The sequence below is a fragment of the Schistocerca piceifrons genome, chromosome 1 (genome assembly GCF_021461385.2).
Source record: "Schistocerca piceifrons isolate TAMUIC-IGC-003096 chromosome 1, iqSchPice1.1, whole genome shotgun sequence".
NCBI classification, from domain to species: Eukaryota; Metazoa; Arthropoda; class Insecta; order Orthoptera; family Acrididae; genus Schistocerca; species Schistocerca piceifrons.
The window spans coordinates 810965016-810971015 of record NC_060138.1 but is presented as its reverse complement, the minus strand read 5'-3'; positions in this window follow the sequence as shown (position 1 = coordinate 810971015).

Below are 6000 nucleotides of genomic sequence, written 5' to 3'. Positions count from 1 at the left end.
TTTTCTGTTGCGCCAATGATTTTTACACAAAAACGTCCAAATTTCTAAAATGGTTAAAGTTATCGAACTGATATTCAACACATATTAATTTAGTATTACTCCTGACCTGCTAGAACCGTTACAGGTTATTTACTTGATTTTAAAAGTATTGCGCAACATTTATGACGTCAGAGCTAGTTACAGCGGACTGGCTGGCACACAATGGAAAGCGTGATGTGAATTTACTACGGCGTGAGTAGGCTGCTTCCCTACAGCAGGTTCTAAGCCAAAATCACAAAAATCGGCAAGTGATCATAGGCCATATGTGCATTGTGCTTGTTCGTGAGCAATTGACCTTACAAGAGCACTGACCATTCCTATCCTGTATCGTTATTGCAGATGAGAAAAGGTGTATTTATGCTAAAATAAGAAAAAGAAAGGATTGACTCAACCAAAACAAAGCAGCAGGAAACAAAGACCTGCGCGCATCCACAAAAGAAAATATTATCCATCTGGTGGGACAGCGACTTTGTGATGAACTAAGAATGGCTTCCCAGAGGTGTAACCATCTCTCTGACGTTTATTGTTAAGAACTGAGGCGTCTTGCAGACACAACCCAAGAACAACGACAAGGAAAACTACGTGAAGTGCTGCTACTCCACGATAAAACCTGTCCGAATTTTCTTCACTGACGAAAAGCACTACGCAGGAGCTGGGTAAGGAAGTCACTCCGCAACCAGCTTATTCGCCTGATCTTTCGCACTCAGATTTTTACCTTTTCCACACTCTGTCGAAAAACGTTGAAGGAACTTCTTTTCCGGATATAAATGTGCTCCGAATACGGCTCTACGAGTTTTTCGCCGCAACACCACTTGATTTCCACAGTTTCGGAATCGAAAAGCTACTACACCATTGGCAGACTGCAGTAAATACAATACTGGCCATTAAAATTGCTGTACCACGAAGATGACGTCCCACAGACGCGAAATTTAACCAACAGGAAGAAGATGCTGTGATATGCAAATGATTGGCTTTTCAGAGCATTCACACAAGGTTGGCGCCGGTGGCGACACCTACAACGTGCTGACATGAGGAAAGTTTCCAAACGATTTCTCCTACACAAACAGCAGTTGACCGGCGTTGTCTGGTGAAACGTTGTTGTGATGCCTCGTGTAAGGAGGAGAAACGCCTACCATCACGTTTCAGACTTTGATAAAGGTCGGATTGTAGCCTATCGCGATTGCGGTTTATCGTATCGCGACATTACTGCTCGCGTTGGTCGAGATCCAATGACTGTTAGCAGAATATGGAATCGGTGGCTTCACGAGGGTAATACGGAACGCCGTGTTGGATCCCTACGGCCTCGTATCACTAGCAGTCGAGATGACAGGCATCTTATCCGCTTGGCTGTAACGGATCGTTCAGCTACGTCTCGATCTCTGAGTCAACAGATGGGGACGTTTGCAAGACAACAACCATCTGCACGATCAATTCGACGACGTCTGCAGCAGCATGGACTATCAGCTCGGAGACCATGGCTGCGGTTACCCTTGACGCTGCATCACAGGCAGCAGCGCCTGCGATGGTGTACTCAACGACGAACCTGGGTACACGAATGGCAAAACGTCATTTTTTCGGATGAATCCAGGTTCTGTTTACAGCATCATGATGGTTCCATCCGTGGTTTGGTGACATCGCGGTGAACGCACATTGGAAGCGTGTATTAGTCATCGCCATACTGACGTATCACCTGGCGAGATGTTATGGGGTGCCATTGGTTACACTTTTCGGTCACCTCTTGTTCGGATTGAGGGTACTTTGAACAGTGGACATTTTATTTCAGATGTGTTACGACCCGTGGCTCTACCCTTTATTCGATCCCTGCGAAACCCTACATTTCAGCGGGATAATGCACGACCGCATGTTGCAGGTCCTGTACGGGCCATTCTGGATACAGAAAATGTTCGACTGCTGCCCTGGCCAGCACATTCTCCAGATCTCTCACCAATTAAAAACGTCTGGTCAATGGTGGCCGAGCAAGTGGCTCGTCACAATAAGCTAGTCACTACTTTTGATGAACTGTGGTATCGTGTTGAAGCTGCATGGGCAGCTGTACCTATACACGCCATCCAAGCTCTGTTTGACTCAACGCCCATGCGTATCAAGGCCGTTATGACGGCCAGAGATGGTTGTACTGGGTACTGATTTCTCAGGATCTATGCACCCAAATTGCGTGAAAATGTAATCACATGTTAATTCTAGTGTAATATATTTGTCCAATGAATACCCGTTTATCATCTGCATTTATTCTTGATGTAGCAATTTTAATGGCCAGTAGTGTATGTTACCTATACAAAACTATTGTCGTAAATTCTTTTTCCTATATTAATTATGTGCTGGCATTAGAATTTCTTTTGCGTCACTGTATTTTTCTAATAATTCCTTTGTTTTGTTCATATTTTCCCATCCAAACCGAGGAAGAGAAATTGTCGTGGGTCAGAGAGCGGAAGTGGACGCTACTGACCAGTAAACGTCCGGCGCTCTGCTATACAAACTGCCCCGTAACACACCTGCTACGTCCGAAACAGAGCCGGTGTATATCCCTTTCTTCTTATTCTGGAGCAGCGTAGCGCACAGCGCGCATCATGTATATCCGCGCGGAAGAGCCTCCTCGGGCCGGAGGTAAACATTAATATCCGGCTGCGCCGGAGACAGAGCGCGGCGGTGCCAGCCGAGTCGCGCCGCGCCGCGGGCTGCCGACTGCGGGTCCCGGCGCCTCCGAAAATAACGAGCACCGCCGCCGGAGGAGGAATAAAAAGGCGGCTAGGATATTGCGGCAGCCGGTTATGAGCGTCAGCGACAGCGGCGGCGGCGGCGGCGAGGCCCGGTTTGTAAGACGCGAAACCGCCAGCCGCTGCCGGCTTGTTAGGCGCCACTTGCCACAGCGCTCTAACGGTCGCCGCGTATCTCCGAGATGGCACAGCACCGCGACTGCACTTCTGAGAAGCTAAAGCCACGGCACGGGGAACGATATTGCCTCGACTACGAATTCCATTCCCGGTGCAAAAACTAGCTCATGAAAGGAGGGACATAGAGCACTTGTAGATATGAGCAGCTTCCTCAAATGTTTTGGATTGATGTATAAGTTCGTAGCGCTTATCCATAAAATCGCTAAAGACAACAAATACACATAACAGAGACTTTAGTTGTCAATAACATATTCTCCTTCACTACAGTAATGGCCATTAAAATTGCTACACCACGAAGAAATGCAGATGATGCACGCATATTCATTGGACAAATACAGTATATTATACTAGAACTGACATGTGATTACATTTTCACGTAATTTTGGTGCATAGATCTTGAGAAATCAAAACCCAATCTGGCCGTAATAACGGCCTTGATACACCTGCGCATTGAGTAAAACAGAGCTTTGATGGCGTGTATAGGTACAGCTGCCAATGCAGCTTCAATACGATACCACAGCTCATCAAAAGTAGTGACTAGCGTATTGTGACGAGCCAGTTGCTCGGACACCATTGACCAGACGTTTTCAATTGGTGACAGATCTAGAGAATGTGCTGGCCAGGGCAGCAGTCGAACATTTTCTGTATCCAGAATGACCCGTACAGGACCTGCAACATGCGGTCGTGCATTATCCTGCTGAAATGTAGGGTTTCGCAAGGATCGAATGAGGGGTAGAGCCACGAGTCGTAACACATCTGAAGTGTAGCGTCCACTGTTCAAAGTGCCGTCAGTGCGAGCAAGAGGTGACCGAAACGTGTAACCAATGACACCCCATACCATCACGCCAGATGATACGCCAGTATGGCGATGACGAATAGAGGCTTCAAATGCGCGTTCACTGCGATGTCGCCAAACCACGGATGCGACCGTCATGATGCTGTAAACAGAACCTGGATTCATCCGAAAAAATGACGTTTTGCCATTCGTGCACCCAGATTCGCCGTTGAGTACACCATCGCAGGCGCTCCTGCCTGTGACGCAGCGTCAAGGGTAACCGCAGCCGTGCTCTCCGAGCTGGTAGTCCAAGCTGCTGCAGACGTCGTCGAACTGCTCGTGCAGATGGTTGTTGTCTGGCAAACGTCCCCATTTGTTGACTCAGGGATCGAGACGTGGCTGCACGATTCGTTACAGCCATGCGGATAAGATGCCTGTCATCTCGACTGCTAGTGATACGAGGCCGTTGGGATCCAGCGCTGCGTTCCGTATTACCCTCCTGAACCCATCGATTCCGTATTCTGTTAACAGTCATTGGACCTCTACCAACGCGAGTAGCAATGTCGCGATACGATAAACCGCAAACGCGACAGGCTACAATCCGGCCTTTATCAAAGCCGGAACCGTGATGGTACGCATTTCTACTCCTTACACGAGGCATCACAACAACGTTTCACCAGGCAACGCCGGTCAACTGCTGTTTGTGTATAAGAAATCGGTTTGAAACTTTCCTCATGTCAGCACGTTTTAGGTGTCGCCACCGGCCCCAACCTTGTGTGACTGCTCTGAAAAGCTAATCATTTGCATATCACAGCATCTTCTTCCTGGCGGTTAAATTTCGCGTCTGTAGCACGTCATCTTCGTGGTGTAACAATGTTAATGGTCAGTAGTGTATTTATTTGATTAACGTTGCAAGATAACAGCTTACTGCAAGCATGCCAATGCGTATGCATTGTGTCGTACAGGGTCCGGATGCCAAATTGTGGGATGGAGTTCCAGCCCTGTTGCACTTGGCCTTTCAATACAGGGACGGTTAATGCTGCTTGTAGATGACGCTGGAATTTTTATCCGATGATGTCTCGTATGTGCTCGACTGGAGACAGATCTGGTGATGGAGCAGGCGAAAGCAACATATCGACACTCTATAGATCATCGTAGGTTACAACATATATGGGCGAGTGTTATCCTGCTGGAAAGGATCGCCTAGAATACTGTTCATGAACGACAGCATAATAGGTCACAATACCAGACTGACGTTCAAATTTATGATCAGGGTGCGTGGGTAATCGCGGGAGTCATCCTGCTGTCATACAAATTCGTACCCCATACCAGAACTCCAGGTGTATTTCCAATGTGTCTGGACCTCAATCTAGTTGGTTGCAGGCCCTTCAACTGTCCTCTTTCGAACGGCCATCACTGACGCCGAGGCAGAACCAGCTTTCGTCACAAGGCACAGAGACTTTCACTTCGCTCTCCATTGAGCTCTCGCTTGACAGTACTGAAGTCGAAGATAGCAGTGGTTTTTCACCTGTGTAACACACGCTACGGGGTGACTGGTTCGGAGCTGTCCTTGAAGTAACCGATTTGTAACAGTGCTACAGCTACAGCAATAAGCCGAGCGCAACGGTCTTCCCTTTCAGTAGTGTCTCGTGGCCATTCGGAACCGGTCTTCTTGCGACTTTACCTTACCGTAACCACCAATGCCGGCAACCATGTACAGTGGCTGCATACCTGCCAAGTCTTTCTGCAATGTCGCAGAAGGAGCTTCCAGCTACTCATAGCCCTGTTGTACGACTAGTTCAAACTCACTTAGGTGTTGATAATGGAAGCTTCGTTATCTTACAGACATTTTTGACTAATGTTAACTTCCCATTCCAATCTCAAAGCTAACTAGCGCTTACGACCGTTACAGCGTGTATTCAAAGCAAACCTGATTTTCATGCTCATAGTATCGCCACTCTTATCCGACTCGAAATTTGAAAAGACGCCACCTTTTAGCTGTAGGACCTCGCCTACCAACTTCCTATTCTCTCGCTTAACTCCTTCTTGGTGCTGGGATATTTTTTCCGTCACTGTATAGTAAAAGTAACAGATCTTCCCAGCCAATGTTACGTATATATCACAAACAAGTTGGGAGAATTTTAACATTCCCTACATGACAAGGCCAGCTCGGAGATACCAGGCTCGAATTCAAATGCTTGAAGGATTTGTCATCGCCATTATTTGACCGGCAGTGTGAAAAGAGCTGGTAACGTGAAGTTCCCGTCGCAAAACCTC